Source organism: Peromyscus californicus, unplaced genomic scaffold (assembly GCF_007827085.1).
Source record: "Peromyscus californicus insignis strain IS unplaced genomic scaffold, ASM782708v3 Scaffold_7__1_contigs__length_154581171, whole genome shotgun sequence".
Lineage (NCBI taxonomy): Eukaryota > Metazoa > Chordata > Mammalia > Rodentia > Cricetidae > Peromyscus > Peromyscus californicus.
The window spans coordinates 44848339-44869708 of NW_026294595.1; the positions used below are offsets into that span (position 1 = coordinate 44848339).

The 21370-nt window shown below is 38.2% G+C and overlaps 1 protein-coding gene and 1 pseudogene across 17 annotated transcripts in view; both read left to right on the forward strand.

Annotated features, from left to right (window-relative positions):
• B3galt1 (beta-1,3-galactosyltransferase 1) overlaps positions 1-21370 on the forward strand; it is a 568919-nt gene that overhangs the window by 181761 nt on the left and 365788 nt on the right. For all 17 annotated transcript variants that reach the window (XR_008215368.1, XM_052725885.1, XM_052725873.1 and 14 more), the window contains exon 2: positions 5125-5228. The gene's annotated coding sequence lies outside the window, so the exon portion shown is untranslated. The remainder of the gene's footprint in view (positions 1-5124; positions 5229-21370) is intronic.
• Positions 18992-21164, forward strand: LOC128102281 (60S ribosomal protein L9-like; annotated as a pseudogene).

The following is a 21370-nucleotide window of genomic DNA, read 5'->3' on the forward strand; positions in this document are numbered from 1 at the left end:
TTATGTATAATTTACAGAATAGTAAAGGAGTTCTCAATCAGTCCTTCATGGGATGTGATAATAAGGTAGATTAGATTCTGCCTCATTTTTCAATGTAGAAGCCCGGTGTTCTTTTGGTGCATTCCAAAGTCTTTCATAAAGCTTCAATATAGTTAGAATTCCCAGCCCTCTTAAAAGCTATGACCTCTGTATCCCTGTGAAATTGTTCCTGCTTGAAAAAAAAACAAAAACAAAAACCAAAAAAATCCAGCTCTCCCTTCAGAACTGATCTGGAAGTTTATAGAAATACACCCAAGGACCATCTAGTCCTTAAAGAAAGATGTCACCCTCTTAGATATCAATACCATTCATATTAACTAGATGGCTGAGACAAGTGTCATGAGATCCTTATTCAGGAAAACGTTTGTCTAATGGCACACACCTAAGTAAGGAATCGAGGCTTCAATAGATGTATAACCTACCTTTCTTCCTTCCTTATATCCATCCTTTCTTCCTTCCTTTCTTTGTACCTATCCTTCTCTCTCTCTCTCTCTCTCTCTCTCTCTCTCTCTCTCTCTCTCTCTCTCTCTGCCTTTCATCTTTTACAAGTAGAGAGCAGTTATAGCATACCCACTGTGTGTTCCATTTATGGATGAGAAATTTCCACAGCTACCCAGGCAACATTAAGGGAAATATTAGTAAACACAAATCATAACAAAAGCAAGCATGTACTTAATGAAATCTGTAACTAAAATCCAAGCAGTGTAAATACTACTTTATCGTATGTTATTATCTCAAGTCAAGTGCTCAGCTAATGTTAATGAAACATGTCCTAGTTACTCTGACTTCTTTGGAAAATTGAGTGCTCAACCAACATACCTCATCAGCTTATGTATACAGTTGTCATAGCCCATGAAAATGTTTTAGGATTTGTTTTCCTCTCTGTCTTCATTAATTTTAGGGCTATCAGTTATTTTAGAGAAAAGGATGTGCCCCCTAGGACCTTGCAGAAAGAAAATGAATACCACTAAGTCAGAGCTAAATCTAAGATTTCAGAACGTCTCTTACTATCCATATGCCATGAATATCATCTCTAAATCCTAAAGATATGGAAAAATTAAGGCAAATCCTCCATCTCTAGTTGGAATGATTTTTATTTCTGTTTCTAAATGTTTGAGTTCTTTTATGCAGATTTTTAAAAATATTTAATGGGTTCATCACATTTGACCTGCTTAAAATTTGCTCAAAGGACATATAGGAAAGGCATGTGGTATTGGAGATTAGCCCTGAAGACAAAAGGTCATGATGAGACATTTTTGGAACTTAAGGAAAGAAAGCTGTTGCCATGTGAGAACCATAAGAAATCTTATTAAATTTTCTATCATAATTATGTATTTGGTGGATTGAGATTGAGAAGTCTTAAGTGTCTGTGTTTGTGAAATTGCTCACATTTTATAACCTCAACACAATAATTTCTTTATAGTATTTTCAAAAGGCTATATACATGAAAATATCAATATCAAAGTACAACCAGGAAACACGGGTAGCTTGTTGTTAGAAATAATAGAAATTAAAAATAGTAAAGTGTTTAAGTAGTACAAAAAATAGAAATTGAGAGAATAAAACAAACATGAAAATGCTCAAAAACATTCTGTTAATCATTAAATCATTAAGTATTTCTTCTCTTCTAGTCATTAAATATTTCGTTGTACACAAGGTTTTGTTTTGTTTTAAGGTAACATCTCCTCCATCCCACTTTGACCTTGAATGGACTTTTGAAACCAAGGCTTACATTGAATTCTTGATTCTCCTGCCTCCAGTTCCTCTAAGTTCCAGAACTACAATCATGTACTACAATATCTGATTCTTTAAAAATGGTTTCCAAATGATGTATCTTTATTAAATATTAAATATGTGAAACCTATACAAAATATTTCTATCAGCTTGTCACTGACCAGTTTGAGAAAGTCAAATGTCTTTCTACATTTTTAGGCCAGTTTTCCCAGGCTGTGCAATGACTGTTACATTGAAGAGTTGTCTAGAATACCAGGAATTTTTAATTCAAGTGGCCATTTTAATATTTTTAAAGATTTATTTATCTTTATCTGTGTGTTTGTGTGTGCACATATTTGAGCACAGAACTCACATGTGTACTTGCACTGGGGCTCTTGTTTATAAAAACCAGAAGAGGGCAACGTATTTCTTGGAGATGTAGTTACAGGCTTTGCCAGCCACTATGTGGGTGCTGGGAACTGAACTGCAGTCATCTGAAAAAGCAGCAAATGTTCTTAAACCTCTGAGCCATCTCTCCAGCTCTTTCAAGTGGTCATTTCTATCTTGCCAAAATAATGTTGGACAAAACCTGTGTTTTCTGACCAGAGCTTGGGATAACAAATAGAGATCAGAGAGAAGGCAATGTTAAGGGTGTTAGTTGACTTAATATAGAACGTTTATTATCCATGGCAGAATTCTTACAAAATACAATTTTTAAACTAGATTTATTACTTTGCTGTTTCTTCACTCATTCTTTCAAATATTATGTTGTTTTTTTCCTTTAGATATTAAAGTGTAAGACTACTTCCCCCAGGATTAGAGATTTAGTAACTTAATTACATGGTTCATACTTAATTTTGGCGTACTTAATTTCATCTCTTTAATCTTATAATGACACCTCCCTCTTAGCAAGAATTTTAAGTAAATTGGTTAAAAACCCAAAAGGGACTGAGAGGATTTGCAATCCTAGGCAGCCTATGGAAATTTTTCACTTGCTTTAAAAGGGGGGCATTGTCACCAAGGGATTTCATTTCGAAGTGCTGGGGTGGATGGTGGTGAGAGAGCCATGTTTACCTGAGAGGGTCTGATGTCAGATTAGTTTATCTGTCAATGTATTTCCTATGGCCGTCGCTACCTGTCACAGCTTGGATTTGTCAGCAATATGCATGCTTCTGTTTGTTAAGAGTGCATGTCTGTCCCTCACTGGCAGCGACTTTACCAGAAGTGATACACCTGTCTTCCCAGCTGGCCTTTGCTCATGGGAGAGAAGGTCACTTAACACCATTTTATCCTCCTGGACAGCTGTATGTAAACTGCCTGAATGTATAAGAGACCTAAATTATGTTTAAGAAAACAACAACAACAAAAATGCTCTCCAATGGCTGAGCCAGTTTTGTCTTTAAAATAGTTGCTGTCTGGATTTTTTTAAATTTGGGAATGTGCTGGCTTAGTTCAATAGAAAAATGCTGTGGTTTTCATTGGTCTGAGTACTCCATCAGCTTTTACTTGCTTGCTGAATATGAGTGTCTTCACAGGTTATCTTGTGATTTTTAAAGAAAGTGGATTTCTCTAGTTTAGTGTGGACTAAGCTTAGCTAAACATAGATCTTATTTCAGTAATGACCATAATCCTTTTTTTTTCTGGTTTTCATATTTCAATTGTCTATTTACCACAATAAGCTAAGCTTTGTAGGTAGGTTGCTTCTCCTCTGTTACCCACTACTTTTCTTAGAACACACTATCAAGGTCATTGTGGATTATTTCTTTCATACATAACTCTTATGTGGAAAAAAAAATGGAACAATGAAAAATTCAATCCACTGGCCAAGAAAAGAGTAAATATTCCTTCTTACAGGAGCCTTGACTCAATCTTTCTAAAAATTAAGAAATACCTATGAGACTTATTGGATTTTAATCAAGATATACACTAATTACGATAAGATGTGCAGCTTTAAAGGCATAGTTCAATGAGTTTTGCCTAGTAGATGAGTGTGTGATCAGTATCCTGATCAAGATGCAGTTACCAAAAGTTCCCTTATGATGCACCTCTGTGTAGTCATGGTTCTCCATATTATCAGAGCCTATTTTTACCTTTCCTACAAGTTCATAAATATAACCAAAGAGTATATGGTCTTCAAAAAAATGTGCCTGGTTTATTTCATTCAACTTATGGGTTTTTAGGTTTATCAAAATTATAGATGACTAGTTTGATTATTATGGAACAAGAAATTCATTACTCATGTTAAAAATAATGGTACCAGTGATGAAAAGCTATAGTATTACAGACGCCTGATTCTGTAAACTCACATTGGGTTTTTGGGTTTGCCTTTTTGAGTCTCCACTGATTTTCTGCGAGAGTCCCAATTATATGTGTAAATGATTCTTAGTAGACCAACAAAACTCATATCTCACAAACAGATCATTTGATAAGCCAAGGAGATTAGCTGGCATGCTTTTAGATTAGGAAACAGCCTGGGCATCCTAACATCTCCAGGTTTCTGCATAGCTATGATTTGGTGTCCCTTTGCATTCATACAACACTGTGGGTGGTGATGTAAACACAACAGTTTGTAAGATTTTGAGCTACACAACTGGATGTTCCAGCGCAAGTCTTTCTAAGACACATTTTCCATGGCATAAATATTTAAGGCTGTAAAGAGAGGTTTGGCTAGAATGCTTGAGGAATGTCACAAAGCAATGTTGTCTATTTGCAGGCAGCGTAAGAGGCTTTCCAAGAATAGCTTGTGGAAAATGGATTCATCAAATACCATTTGAATAGATGGTGATTGACAGCCATAGCTAGCTTAGTTTTTGCTAGTTCCAAAAAGGGACACATGGAACTTGTGTTGATATGAAGGACTATCTTATAGAGCATGTTGCTGGAGGAACAATGTTTCACTCCCTCAGGTCAACAATATTGCAGGCTTGATGGAGTGCTTAGGATTCCACTAGAGATTTTTAGGTCAGAAAAAAAATAGATTTTTGGCACCAAAATGTGTTAGTCCATCTCATAGATGAATAAAGTGACAAAGCAGTTTTAGGAAAGCCACAGATAAGTACTGTGTATGCCTGACAATCTTCTACTTCTGTAAAAACCCTTGGTATTATTAGCGAAATCCCCTAATAGGAAAATCATTGTTGAAAATAGTTTAAATGAGTATGTACCAAGTAAAGACAACATCCCCTAAAGATGGACTGTTCAGTCATAAATTATGTAAAGAAAGAAAAGACCTTTATAAATGTTTTCCAAATGCAAAATTTGGTATAGCAGCTTGATATAAGATATGTGGGAAACGCATTCAATGGCAAAAAGAAAATCTGAACAACATACAGCCGAGTGTTAACATTCCTTATGTGTTTTTCTTCCTCTTAGATCTACTAAAACAACTTCAAGGGTTGCTGAGTCCAGCAGTGGAGGAAGGGTTGTGTGAAAAAAGTGTCTCTACTCTCAGAAGAATTGGGAAATCTTCATCATAGGTAACAGCTGATTCCAATCTTTGGTTTTGTGTTCTTCAAAAGTGAGTGAAGCAGTGGCATAAAAATGCATGAGGAATATTAAGATGTTTAGAATTTGCTTTCACTGAGTTCGCTTTTCCTGGTGCTTATTGTTCATGTGCAGTGGGTTCCAAAGTCATTACTTAGCAGATACTACCTTCACATTTCAATTAGGATGGCAAGGTGACAATAGCATCATTGCAGAGAACTAATCTGGCCACTTTGGACTTGAGCCACCAGTAGGAGGGACTGTGATGATATTTCCATGTGACACCCAGGAGGCTGCTCACAAGAACAGTCAACCAGCACCACTGAGAAGCTCCAGGGCTGGCAGACACCATTAACCTTAGTGTGCCTGTAAATAATAAGTGGCTGAGTCCTGTTGAGCAGTTGACATTTTCTTGTTAGAACACTTCACAGGTTTTTCTGCTTTTAATGTACTCTTATGATAGGAGTCTTGACTTAAAGAATTTGATTAAACAAAAATACTTTGAGTCTTACTTTTGGGTAAAGTTAGTTTTACCTAAATATTGCTCATATTCCTGATCTTGTCACAAAGAATTCAAGTGTAGTACTTCCTCCTTTATCCATCCTCATCACAGTGCTAAAGCAGTCCTCCTCTAGAGGGAACAGGGGCACAGATTAGTGCTGACGAAATCTGTCATCCCTGGGCTCCATAAAGTTTACAACAGACCAATGTCCTCTAAAGGCGAGGTAGATACTCCACAGTCTGTCATAGTTGTGTTCTTTCCAGATTCACTTCAACATGTAAGTTATTGTAGGTGAGTCTTCAGTCTGTTATCTTTGTAGTCATTAAAAAAAAATGATAAAAGTTTCAGTGCCATGGGACCTAATGCAAACCCTGATTGAATTTACTCGGAACCTAAACACTCTGTTCCACTTTAGTAATACCAACAGTCCACTGGGATGCCCAGTGGTATTATAATGCAAGATGGCAGAAAATGTCCTCATCACAGGTTAGACATTGTTGTTGTTTTATCTTAGCAATACTTTTACCTTATCTTGGTTCTGTCTGCTTTTCCAGATTCTGTGATTTTTCTCTCTTTCTTTCTTTTTTTTTGTATCCTTCTTTACACAGGGTATCTTTTATTTAGGACAGTTTCGTGTTTGCAAAAAAATTCATTTGAAAATACAGAGGATCTCTGTGTACAATCTCTCCCAACACATACAGCTTCCACTGTTATTGACATCCTGTATTTGTGTAATAATTTGTTATAACTGATGACTCAATATAGACACATTCTAAAGGCCATCATTAAACAATGGTTCCCTGCTAGTATGTCTATTCTGTAGGTGTTGAGAACTGTATAATGACAAATTTTCACCACTATTGTGTGTATGCACCACCCTAAATCTTCTGTTCCCCTTATATGTCCCTCCCTTTCTTTGCTAATATTCTGGCAAGTTACAAATTTTTTTTGACTCCATAATTTTGCCTCTTACATATTGCTATGTAATTTGGGTCATACCATATGTAGATGTTTTATATTAACTTCTTGTGTGTGTGTGTGTGTGTGTGTGTGTGTGTGTGTGTGTGTGTGTGTGTGTGACAGAGAGAGAGAGAGAGAGAGAGAGAGAGAGAGAGAGAGAGAGAGAGAGAGAGATTGTAGATGATTTCTTTACATATTATAGTATATTCATTCATCTGTTCAAATTGCTTCTAAGTTTGGGAGTTGTTTAAGAAAATGCTGCCGGGCGGTGGTGGCGCAGCCGGGCGGTGGTGGCGCACGCCTTTAATCCCAGCACTCGGGAGGCAGAGCCAGGCGGATCTCTGTGAGTTCGAGGCCAGCCTGGGCTACCAAGTGAGTTCCAGAAAAGGCGCAACGCTACACAGAGAAACCCTGTCTCGAAAAACCAAAAAAAAAAAAAAAAAAAAAATGCTGAAAACATATGTTTTCAAACTTGTATAGCAACCTGTTTTCAACTCATTCAGATGTGTACCCAAGGATTATGATGACTAAATCGAATATTAACAGAATATGATTTTGTAAGAAATTGCCAAACTTCATTACAATGCAGCTGTCACGTTTTACATTTTTCCCAGTATGTGTGCAAGTTCCTGTTGTTCCTAGTCCTTGCACACGTTCCCAGTTGTCAATGCATTATGTCTCACCATTATAATAGACACTCTGTGCTTTTCCATTGTCTATGTATGAATAGACTTAGTTACACATTAATTTTATTAAAATTTATTAAAACTGGACACTTAGCTGCTGGCATCTTCTTGGGTACTTATTACGGAATACCATTAAGAATTTGAATTTTTTTCTAGACCTTACTAACTATTGTAATGCTATTTTGTGTGACACATGTGTTGGCATCACAGTGTGACCTATTAATCATTGTTGCAGTTGGCAAAGACTCTTTCAAATAATAAATTATTGTAACTAAAATATATACAATACATCCAATCTTTTATGTTGATAACCAAAATATGCATGTTCTGTGGATCTTCATTCAAACAAATCATGTTTGATGCTGCACAAGCTAGGTTTCTGCCATGAGCAGCATTATACACAAGGCCATACCACTCAGAGTCTACCCAGTCCTCTGACCTGGAAGATAAGTAAGATTAAACAGAGTTAGTACTGGGATGGGAGGCATCAAATTAGACACATCTGTGCTTGCTGTAGATAGCCCCAAACTTTCAGTGATTCAATTTATGATTTTTACACTTTTATGATGGTATGAAACTAATTCACATCAGTTTCTACATACTCAGTTATTTCAATTTTGATCTGAACAACCTTCACATGAGAGTGTTGAGAAAACAGGACTTTGAAACACAAACCTTTGAAGTGGTTGTCCCCCACCCACTCACACACATTTTTTTTTTTAATTTCTAGTCAGCAATATAAACTCTCTATAACCTCTGTAGATGTCCAGGTCCCTTCTTGAGTATTCCCTCCAAGTACAATCATGGTTCTAATGCAAAGATGCCTCTGCAGTTTTGTTTTTGTTTTTTAGCTTTTGGGGGCCCACCACCCAGCTCCCAAATAAATACCAGGAAACTTATTCTTACTTATGAATGCATGGCTTTAACTTGGTTTGTTTCTAGACAGCTTTTCTAATTTAAATTATCCTGTTTCTTTTTAACTACATTTTGCCTCTGGACTTTTTACCATTCTTTATTCTATATATCTTTCTTTCCTTCTTACTCTGTGACTGCCTGTGTGGATAAGTGGCTGGCCCCTGGCATCCTCCTCTCCTTCTCCTTTTCTTGCTCCTCACTTTATTCCTTACATTTCTCCTCCTGTTTAGTCTTTCTGCATGCCATCCCCTCCTATCCTTTCTCCTGCCCTGATATTGGCCATTCAGCTCTTTATTAGACCAATCAGGTGTTTTAGGCAGGCAAAGTAACACAGCTTTACAGAGCTAAACAAATGCAACATAAAAGAATGCAACACATCTTTGCATCATTAAGCAAATATTCTACAGCATAAATGAATGTAGCACATCTTAAACTAATACTCCACAAGATGGCCCTCCTCAGAGATGCTGCTAAGAATTTGGGGATGGGAAGAAACATGAGATCTCCAAATCACTGTTTCCCATAGTAAGGTTGGCAAAAAGATAAATGAAGGAAAAGCAGAATACTGGTGGAAAGATAAAACATTGTTATTTATAATTCAGAGAAATCATAGTTTTAAACCTGCATAGAGTCAATCCCAGAGTGGGACGAGTTTGAACCTTTGCATATAGATAGATAAGTTCCTTCCCCCAGAACTTGAAGATGGAGGTAAAAGGCATTTTGGTAATGAGCATATTTCCTGAGTCAATCAGCCATATGTCATTCTTCTGTGGCTTCAGTTCCATTTTTGTTCAAGTATTGTTTGTGCTTTCATTTTTATAGTTCATCTTATCCAGTGACAATAAATCATTTTTACCACACATAGAACCTCCAACTGTGATGTCAACAAACATTCCCTAAGTGCTAGAAATTTATAGCAGCCTGTCAAAGTCCATTGAGATGTGAGTAGATGATTCTTGATTTGATTGGTACCTGGGTTGAAAAGAGCCTTGCGTAGCGTCTTACATTGAAAATTTCTAAGAAGGTAATTTCCAGCTTTAAGGTAGAAAATCAGCCAACAATAAAGGAAAAAGATTAAAGAGAATGAACAGGAAATGTAATTAGCAGGCTAATTAGCTAATTAAATGAGAAACCAGAATTGTACTATTGGCTGTAAAAAGGGAGAGGAGGTGGTAGGTTATATAGAGAGTTTTGACTTAACTAGGGTCCATTTATTGGTCACCTACTAGATGTTGAACTCTGTTCTAGGCTTTTATAAGTTAGTAATGACAATATACTATCTATTCCAACAGGCCTCTGTGGACAAAGATGTTTGTGTCTTCTTTACTGTTCACACTTTGAAATCCTGACTTCAGTCTATGCAGTTGGGAGTTAGAAACTTCAGGAGATAACAAGTGTTCTAAGAGTTTAGCCATTCTTTCTGCCACAGGAGCGTAACTTACCACCCAGAAGAGAGTTCTTGCAGAACCAGAAAAGCTGTCCCTCTGATTTGAACTTTTCATCTCCCAGAGCCTTCAGAAACCAATCTATGCTGTTCGTGAGCCATCCATTTTAGTCAACAAACAAATTAAATAGTGAGTAGGAAATATTTAAAATGAAGGTAGTATGTGAAATTTGAGTATTTAATACAAAAAAATACAAATTTGAACAGAGTTAGGGCAACACAGGGAAGGGAGCAATAGGTTAAAATGTTAAATGTGGCAGTGTTTGCGTTCTCACAAAGAAGCCTGGACAGATATTTAAAGAAAGTGGCGTTTGAGCTAGTAATCACAGGGAGAGGGAATGGGCAAATAAGAACATAGTAGCTCCCACTATTTGGAAGTCTGAAGCAGCAGGATTTCTGTAAGTTCAAAGCCATCTGGGACTATATGGTAGCTATATAGTGAGTTCCAGGCCAGTGTAGACTGAAGAGTGGGACCAATCTCAGAAAACAAACAAGCAAAGGAAGAAAAAATCCTCACATGAGATCCACCAGAGATTATTCTAAGAATATCCATGTTCTAAATTAAAATTCTAGCTCAAGGCAATTTTAGTAAGCCCCACATACTAAAATGGGGACCCTTTTTGCTGCAATCAAGTTCCTCTTATGAAATCTTGCTTTGGGTCAGAGTAATTCTGTCTCTAAAAGACAAAAGAGATAGAATAAGAGAGTTAAGCTGTAGCCCTTGGGCCCTGCCTAGGCTTAAAGTCAGTCAGAGTGGGCCAGGGGCATTGGGGAGTGAGGGAAAAACAGAATCCAGGCTTCCCCTTGAATCTGTGGGAAAGGACTTGGCTAAGAAAAGGAAGCACCACAGTGCCTAATGCAACCTCAAGACAGGAGGAGAAAGTTGGGAAAATTAAAAACAACAACAATGACCCTGGCAAATCTGTAGGTAGAGCTGGGAGCAGAAGTCCTGGGGCCATGAAGGCGCTGACCCTGGGCAGCAAATTTAGTTGGCTGAGAGAACGGGATTTTGAAACCAACTGTGGTTCCAGTGGAGACACAGTAAAAAGTTCAAACTGTAAAGAACTAGTTGTGTCTTAAACAATGAGTGTGCCTGTTTTCACTGTACATTACAGATATTTTAATAACATTTATAAATCTATCTTTGCTAAAACTTTGCTTGCCAGTTTGACAAACTAACAACGTGTGTTATGCTGTAACTAAAGGTGCCTGTACCTAGGCAGTCTCTTGTCCCTGCTCCTCCTTGTCTGCTGTGATTTCAAAGCAAGGCACACAGTATTGGTTCCTCAGTACTTCTGCATTTTCAGAAACTCCACAAACCAGAACTCAGCTTTCTTCAGGTCATCACTAGAGTCTGTGTTTTGTTAATGCACAAAGCTTATTTGCAGGACTGGTGAATGTCCTTCTCTTCTAGAGCCTGAGGAAGCTCGTGATTGTAGTAAGATTGAGTGTGCTGTTGGGTCAGGCTGGGAAAATAACTCAGTAGATAAAGTGCTTGCTGTAAAATCATTAGGACCTGAGTATGGTTCATATATGTGCACCCCAATAAACTTATCTGGGTGTCAGAGAACAGAACAGCCATAATATTAAACATAGAGGTTAGGCAGTTGTAGCACATGCCTTTAATCCTAGCATTCCAGAGGCAGAGATCCGTCTGGATTTCTGTGTGTTAAAGGCCACACTGGAAACAGCTAGGCATGGTGACTCATGCCTTTAATCTCAGGAGTGATGGGAGGAAGCAGAAAGGTATATAAAGTGTGAGGACCAGGAACTAGCCTGGTTAAGCTTTTAGGCTTTTGAGCAGCAGTTCAGCTGAGATCTATGTGGATGAGGACTCAGAAGCTTCCAGTCTGAGGAAACAGGATCAGCTGAGGAATTGGCAAGGTCAGGTGGCTGTAGCTTGTTCTGCTTCTCTGATCTTCCAGCATTCACTCCAATACCTGACTCTGGGTTTGTTCTTATTAATAAGACCCTTTAAGATTCATGCTACACCTGAGTTCAGATCCTCACAACCTACATAAAAAGTTGGGTATAGCTTCATTGTATCTCAAAAAAGAAAAAAAAAAGATGTGAAAATACATCAAATGTCGACCTCTGGCTTTGACATGTGCTCTCATAGACAAACAGTCACAGATCTTACACATACAAACACACATATGCACTCACACGTAGGCACGCATACACATCAGGCTAACAATAATTGATAGTTTCCTCAGTAGCATCCTGTGGTATATTTTTTAAGTGTGTAAGAATTAATATATTGCAGTAAGTAGTGAGTGATTCAATACATTTCTATTGGAATGTTAATTAAAAGGTATATTGAAGTTGGGGATTTATGGTGTCAGTACAAACTGGCTTTGGTTCCTGCTCTCTCTAGATTTTATTTTATTTTTTAAATCTTTCTATGCTGTGTAGCAGGCCTTCCAGGAAACAGCTGCTTTGAGAGAAGTGAAAGATTAGATATATTAAAAATGGGAACATGTCTTAATATAAAAAAGAATGGGCTTATTTTTCTTGGAAACAAATTGAGAAAGTGTGTCAAAGTTAATGTGGCAGATGGCAGGAGGCATTTGGGATTTCAGGATTAGTTGTAAGGGGCATTCTGAAGAAAATCAAATTCACATTCAAGGTGAATGCAATGCCCCTCTCTTTCCTCTTCTTTATCATTCTGCCTCTACTATAATCCACTCTCAAAAAAGGACCTATAATCAGTCTTTTATAACTTCATAACTCCTTAGGATTTCAAAATAGCATGCCATTTCTCTGAAGAGTAATTACAGTTTAAACAGGAGAGGGGGGTGATACCTTCATTTAAAAATAATTATAAAACAGCCCACTGAGTTTATATGTAAGACTTGGGATTTTTTTCCTTGTGGTTGCACTTTGATCTTTATTTTTTGCATCTATTTTACATTAAAAGAACTGTGTAGTCCTCATTATTGCAACATGATGAGATTCTTATTGGCTTTAATTGACCTGCTTTATTCCTTCTCGACTCCACAATTAATTTGCCTCAATTGGTTAGCAAATGAAAAGTTCTAACTGCAAAAGTTGCATGTCGCTCTAATTATTGACCATTTGATTCTTGTGCTTCAAATAGAAACAGCAACAGACATAGATGATGATTTCATATTGCACAGCAAACATCACCAATTTTTCCTTGAAGGCATTGTTCCAGGAATGTTTTTTGTTTTTAAGATATTACTGTTGGTTTTGTGGAAAATGTCAGATAGAATAGGAAGATAGTAATCTAGCACATTTGAATTGGGGGACTCGGGGATTTAGCAACAAAAATAAATCTTTACTTAAGAAAATGGTAAATTGCCGTGAGAGGGATAGAGCTGAATTGCTGAACTTGGCAACATTAGCAGTGGTTGCTTAGAATAAAGGCTTTTAAAAAGCTTTTTTATTTTGATTAGTCACCGTAACTGCATCAAAATCAAAATTCTTAATTTTTATAAGCCTGGAAACATGCATGGAACTTTTCTCCTGCCTTCAACCTCCCAACATACTGGAGACATGCTTTGTAGAAGCAGCATGGCAGAAAATTACACTTATCAAACATCTGAAAGCCTTGCATCAAAGTCTGAAATAAATTACGTTTTCCTTTTCCCAACAAAGAACAACAAAAGGGCAATTTGGGGGGGGGGCTCAGCGAATCAAATGGGTGTGTGGTTGGACTGTGGTCCTCAGATACCATAGTGAAGTTAACCTGATTGTCCCTTTCCCGCTAGTGTCCTGTGTGCAACTCCTGGGGCTGGTCGTGCATGCACATGCTTCTGTGAGGTTTTGCATATGAGAGTCCATGAGATAGAAAGTGTCTTTTGTTGCTTTGGAAACATCATTTTAACCTCTTTGCATCTGAAATTTTCTGAGAAAAGCATCCACTTAATCTCACAATGGCCTCACAGGAACAATTTAATAGTACCACTAAAAGCCTATAAGGGCTCTCAAGGTAGAAGATGCAGTTTGTAAAGGCGTCCCCAGACTGTCAATCTTAATTTAAGGAATTGCAAGCCTCAGGGGTTCATTTACCAAGCTATCAGTTGCAGAGAACAGGAGGCAGGAATACTTCTGAAGAAGTTGTTAAAATGTTAGTTAAATCATGACCAGGAAATACATGTTGACTTTGAAAGTAAGCTGTAGGCTCAGTATAGACTATTTAACGTCAACACCTTAAAGGACAACCATTTAAGGGAATATCCCTGAGGTGTCATTGAAATGACCTTTGGAGCAGCTTCTCTTCTTCTGTATGTTACTTTGAGTTATGGAACTTGTAGGACCAGTGTTGGCAGACTACTGGAAGATTCATTGTGGACATCTGGTTATTCTCATATGTCCCTCATAGAGAACCTGCATCTCAGAGGCTCTGTGCCACTTGAAGCTCTCAGGTAGAGCATCACTTGGGGGTCAGTTGCTCCAGTGGTGCTTGTTATTAAGGCAGGAATGTTTTTCCATTGATATGTGTCTTAGTCAATATTCTGTAAGTGTGAGGAGACACCATGACCAAGAAAACTCTTATAAATGGAAGCATTTAACTGGTGCTTGCTCACAGTTTCAAAGGTTTAGTCCATATCACCATGCCAAGGAGCATGGTGTCAGGCAAGAATGGTGCTGGGAAAGTAGCTGAGAGCTACATCCTGATCCATAAACAGAGAGAGAGAGAGAGAGAGAGAGAGAGAGAGAGAGAGAGAGAGAGAGAGAGAGAGAGAGAGAGAGAGAGACTGGGCCTGATATGGGCTTCTGACACATCAAAGCCCCATCCCCAGTGACACATTTCCTCCAATAAGGCCACAGACCACACACCTCATAATCCTTCTAGTTCTTTTAAGAGTTGCACTCTCTGGTGATTAAGCATTCAGGTATATGACCCTGTGAGTGCCATTCTTACTCAAACAAGGACAGTGTATATTTTAATGAGCCTCAATAATTCTTTAATGCATTGTTAACACATAAATAAGATGAATATGACTGATGATCTTTTTAATGAATGATGTAAGATTCTTGTTCACTTGCTGATCCCAAACAACTCCATAAAAAATGGCAAAACCCTTTAGAATAATGATGGATGGGAGGAAGTTGATCCACATGTGGTAATGGGATCATGGGTTATGGGATGTTTACTGACAATCAACTGTTAGAGTTACAGTTCTTTACCGATAGCAATTCAGTTATACTATGTGAGAAGCAGTACCATTAATTTGAATGTTTTGTATTATATCATTGCATTGCTGTGAAATTCTTTTTTTTTAATTTTTTTTTATTTTTAAATACCAACTACAGTTCCTCTTCCGTCCCCTCCTCCCTCCCTTCATCTCCCCTGCGCCATCTCCACCCCCTTTCCACTCCTCAGAGAATGTAAGGCCTCCCATGGGGAATCAATAAAGTCTAACCCATCAAGTTGAGGCAGGACCAAGTTCCTGCCCCCTGCATCAAGGCTGAATAAGGTATCCCACTATAGGGAATGGACTCCAAAAAGCCACTTCATGCACCTGGGATAAGTCCTGGTCCCACTGCCAGGGGCCCCTCAGAGAGACCAAGGCAATCAGCTGTCACTCACATTCAGAAGGCCTAGATCAGTCCTCTGCAGGTTCACCAGCCATCAATCTAGAGTCCATAATCTCCCATTAGCTCAGATCAGCTGTCTTTGTGGGTTTCCCCATCATGATCTTGTGCCCTTTGCTCATATAATTCCTCCTCTCTCTCTTCAACTGGACTTCGGGTGCTTGGCTCAGGGCCTAGCTGTGGATCTCTGCATCTGCTCCCATCAGTTACTGGATGAAGTCCCTGTGATGACAACTAGGGTAGTCACCACTCTGATTACAGGAGAAGGCCAGTTCAGGCACTTTTGCTAGGAGTCTTAGCTGGGGTCATCTTGTGGATTCCTGGCAATTTTCCTAGTACCAGGTTTCTCCCTAAACCTATAATGGTTCATTCTATCTAGATAGCTCTTTCATTGCTCTCCCTCTCTGTCCCTCTCCCTACTCTACCATCCTGTTTCCTCATGTTCTCATCCCCCATCCCATCCCCTCCCCACCACCCTCTCCCAGTTTTCCCAGGAGAGCTTATCTATTTCCACCTCCCAGGATGATTCATGCTTGTCCTTCTTAGGCCTCTCCTTGTTACTTAGTTTCTCTGGGGTTGTGGATTGTAGTCTGGTTATCCTTGGCTTTACATCTAATATCCACTTATGAGTGAATACATACCATGTTTGTCCTTCTGGGGCTGGGTTACTTCACTCAGGATGATTTTTTTCTAGTTCCATCCATTTGCCTGCAAATTTTGTGATGTCATTGTTTTTTAACAACTGAGTAATACTCCACTGTGTAAACGTACCACATTGTTTTAAGCCAATCTTTGGTTTCGGGACATTCAAATCATTGGTTTCAGCTTGTTTCCAGGTTCTAGCTATTGCAAATAATGCTGCCATGAACATAGTTGAGTAAGTGTCCTTGTGGTATGATTGAACATCCCTTGGGTATATGCCCAAGAGTGGTATAGCTGGGTCTTAAGGTAGATTGATTCCCAGTTTTCTGAGGAACCACCATACAGATTTCCAAAGTGGCTGTATGTTTGCACTCCCACCAGCAGTGGAGGAGTGTTCCCCATAATGAAACATCAGAGTACTTTTAAAGTTGACATGTAAGTGTACAATGGTACAATCAACTCTGGGGACATTTTATTAAAGTGCAAGTATCATATAAATAACTATCCTTTTTAGCTACATAAGATGCTCTGGGGTAGAAATAAGTACAAATGTTTTTGAGTTCCCAAACACTACTCAAAGTGTTTTATTTTTAAAATTCACAATAGATTTTTATTACCTTGTTGGCTCCAAATTTGTTTTTTTTTCTCTCTGCTGTCTAATTTTCAATGCTCAGGTTCCAAGTTTTTCCACTTAAATATGCTTTTTAAAAAGTATTTTCTGGGCTGGAGAGTTGTCACAGCCATTAAGTGCACTGGTAACTCTGGCAATTTCAATTCCCAGCACCTACTTGGTGGGTCAGAAATGTCTGTCATTCCAGTCTCAGGGGATCTGATGCCCTCTTCTGGCCTTTATAGGAACACATGTGGTACACAGACATACATGCAGTCAAAACATGTGTGCACAAACAGAAATAAATAATTTATCAGAGTATTTCCTGGATTTGGTATTAGAGTTCAAACTGAAAAGACAGCAACAATAATTATTTTAAAAAACTAAAATATTAAATTTACAAAAGGCAAAGCGAGGTTTGATATAAAAATTTAAATCTGCCTCTTACTTGCAATGTCCATATAAAACCAAGTTGATCAAATCTGTATTTGAAGATCTTTTGTTTATAAAGACAAATACCAGAAATGTTAATTCCTGTGTCTGTAACAGCAAAAAAAAAAATGCAGTGAGGCTGGGCTACTACTGTAGCTCAAATGTTAAAAGGTCTTATTAATAAAAAGCCTGGAGCCTTATATTGGGGTAAATGTTGAAAGATCAGAAAGACAAACGAACAAGCCACTGCCACATCTTCTTACCTCTAGGACTCCGCAGACTGAAAAGCCTTTAGTTCCTGTCTCTTCACGCCTTATATGCCTTTCTCCACCCTGCCATATCACCTCCTGTTTCAACCTCTCTAGTGCTGAGATTAAAGGCATGTGCGTGCTTCATAAGCAAAGGCATGAGAACTCAAGTGCTGGGATTAAAGGTGTGTGCCACCACTGCTTGGCTGTGTTTCTCTCCTAGACTGAGTCAATCTCATGTAGTCCAGGGTGGCTTTGAACTCACAGAGATCCAGATGGCTCTCTGCCTCCTGAGTGCTAGGGTTAAAGTGTGTGCCACCACTGCCTGGCATCTGTGTTTAATCTAGTGGCTTGTTCTGTCCCATGATCTCCAGGCAAACTTTATTAGGGTACACAATATATCATCACAGGCCACTATTATAGTAATTAAAGGCCTTGGACTTTACCATAAAGTGTGCACTTACTCCTTGGCATTAAGCACTCAGTGCACTGTTGGATTTCAGGCAAGTACATGCGTGAATAACATATGGCATTTAGGGCAAGGCTCTAGAGTGCCATTTCTAATCTAAACCCTTAAAGGAGTGAAGCCTTCTAAATTTTAGACATACTAGTGAAGTAAGCATGCATGGAAGTTCCTATAACTTCTATATCCTAATATTTTTTGTATTTTAATAGAATTTCTCTTTCTGTTCTAATAGAAGCAAGTGATAGAAGAAAACCCAAATGGCTTGTTTATTCATTCAACAAATATTGACTGAAAGTCGCCTGCATGCTGGGCCCTGTATGTGGTGCTGAAGACTAACGATTTTCTTTTCTTTTTATGGTTTGGGCATAAAATGGCCTCACAGATTTGTGTGTTGAAAACTGTGTCCCAGTCTGTGGCTCTATTGAGATGCCACCTCACCAGTGGTTTGAAACAGGATATTAGAAGTGCTCTGGTAGGAGGAAGTATGTCGCTGCACTTGCTTTTAAAGGATATAACTTGTTGCTGGGCCCTCCCTGTCTGTCTTCACACCTGGCTGCCCTAGAGTGAGTGGTTTGGCTTTACCATGTCATTCCACCCTGATAGTTTGACCTTGCCCTAGGCCTCAAGCAATCAAGCCAGATAATCATGAGCAGAAATCTCTGAAAATGTGGCCAAAATGTCTTTCTCCCCTTAGGTTGTTTTCTCACAGAACTGAAAGCTCACACAGACCCTCTCATTAAAGAAATGAAATTGGTCAATTTTTTCCCTCTGGGTATCATTATGAGAAACACTATGAAGAAAAGAAAAAGATGAGATGAGCCAGTGGAATAGGGTGCCTCAACATTAAGGGTGTGGGATTCTCAGGAGAAAGACAGACAGAGCAAATGAAAGAGCCTGAGGAAAACATACAGTGTGTTCTAGGGATATGTTCGTTATGCTGCTTCTTGAAAAGAAATGTAGGGCCTTAGACACAGTTCTACAGGACTTTACTTCTCTGTAACATACAAAGAGATTCTATTAACTGTTAGTGTTAAGGTTGTAGGCTGAGTGTTGTGATGTGTTCTGGTAATCGCAGCACCCAGAGGCTAAGGTAGAAGGCAGAGAATTAGAAGACAAGTTGGGCTGTACAGTATATATATATATATATATATATATATATATATATATATATATATATGTGTGTGTGTGTGTGTGTGTGTGTGTGTGTGTGTGTGTGTGTGTGTGTATGTATATATATATATGTGTGTATGTGTGTATGTATATATATACTGACCAAGTAGAATTAAGCTTATTAATTACTTACAACTGTAATGTGGCAAATCCTCTTCACAACCCTCCTTCCTACGCAAGCACGGGCTTATTTAATGTTTATGAAAAGAGCGACTATGCCAATTGGGTGTTTATGGTGAGTAGTTAGAAAAAGTTCAAGTGTGTATGGTTTAAATTGACACCTGCAGAGAAACTGCCTTGTTTATCCCTTTCACTTGATTAATCTTGTGAGGCTTCACTGATCTTGGTTACTTGAAAAAGGTAACAAAAGTAAGTTGAGTGTTAAATTGGTATTGTGTTAGGCATTTTAAAGTCTCAAATAGCTGATATCTTTCATGGAATTATGTTAACAATAGTAGCTCAGGACTAAACATGCTTTACAGTGATCCCTGTCCACCATTTCAGCAGAGCAGCCACAATTCCCTTCATGCATGCTTCAACTAAACTAGCCCATTACCCTTCCCCTACTGTACATTAAGTTACCTCACACCTAAGCAAAGTACCCTCATCAAAATGATCAGTTGTTTTCTCTTCTGTAAGAGCTTGTTCAGTCTTCATGAGGTCATCACTCTCCAACTCATACCAGGGTTTTATTTCTTCCTGACTTCCAATTTCAAAGACTAGAAAAAATGCTCTTTGCTCCATCTACTGTGAGAATGAAGATCATTCTCAGCAAACAGACTGCTGGCATTCTAGAAAATGTTGCCATCACTCTGGAGGGCCACACAGTTTTTGTGAAGGGCCCCAGAGGAACCATGCCAATTACCTTCAGTCAAATCAAATGTAAAGGTGAGTCTCCTTAGAAGTAAAAAGAAGAGGCTGCAGGTTAACAAACCCAGGGGAAACAGAAAGAAGATGGCTACTATAAGAAATATCAGTAGCCGTGTTCGGAACACACCCTGTGGTGCCACGCTAGGCTTTCATTAGTTCTGAGTATGCACCCTTACCCACCATTGTAGTTATTCAAGAGAATGGGTCTTTGGTTGAAATCTGAAATTTCTTTGATGAAAAATACCTCCTTAGGTTTGATGTGAGGACAGGTGTTATTTGTCCTGTTTCTCAAGCCCAAAAGATGCGTTAATTCTTGAAGAAAATGATATTGAACATGGCTCAAATTTAGCAACTTCAATTCAGCAAGCCACAACAGTTCATAACAAGGCCATCGGAAAGTTTTTGGGTGGACCTATGTGTCTGAAAAAGAAACGGCACTCAAGAGGCTGATGAGTAAGACCTCAGTTACTCAGTTCCAGAAGCAAGATCCTGGATTATAAGTACACTTCATGACACTTTGGGGGAAAATGGAATGGTTCTGTTGTAAAATAATTATGCCGATTCTTCGATGTCATTCCATATTCTTGGATGCCTCTCACATGAGCAAGACTTCCTTTGTTTACCTTCATTGCATTGTACCTAGATTTAAAATATACTCTATATTTTTGTTATGTAGGTAAGTTTCATTTATATGGCACACCCATACATATCCTATGTATTTTTACCCACTTTACACTTTTATTTTCTGCTTAGTCTTTAAATTCTTAAATACTTTTTTTTCATAGTCGGTGCTGAGTGAATGCCTGTTGCTGGGTTGTGAAAGATAACAGAGACTTCAGGATAATTTCCAAGCAACAGAAGTGCTGCATCATCACCAAGAACTTTCAGGATGCCTGTGTTAATATGGAGTGACTATGGTTCCATAGCAGATTAATTGCCTCCAATCATGAAGAAGTTAAAATACTCTCGGAATGTAGAGCTATACTTGAATAACAATGAAGTTTTTCTTTTAATTCAGTGCCAAGTTCAAAGATTGAGTGTCTACTATTGCTCAGTCGCCCTTATTTATTTGGTGGTTATCATTTCTTAAGACTGTGCGGAACACTGAATTGGAGTGGATACAATTCCAGCCTACAGTAGACTTTGTGGAATTAGTTATAAGTAGCCAAAGGTTACATGTTATATATGATAATATATTAGCCATGAAAGTAAGCACTAGCCTTTTTTCAGGATCTCTGAATAAACCGTCTCAAAGGCACCAGCCTTATCTGTTCTCTTTGATTACTTTTCATGGGACAGCAAAGCTTCAGACTATTTGGCACCTAAGATAACCTTTTTTTTTCCTCATAAACCAGATGTAAGGATAAAGAAAAAATAGGACAATGTCTTATCAGAAAGGAATAGAATCTTTCAGTTTTTGTAATGGAGGGTTTAATTAAATTATACTACATATATGAAGTGTAATTCATACAGCTGAAAGAATACATATATATGTCAATATAGAGGTATATTAATGTCATTAATATGTATTATATGAACAAAGCAAGTTCAGATAAGTGTGTGATATGCTACCATCTATAACTTAAAAAGGAGGCTCCAGTATATGTGCAAATGCTATGTTGGGA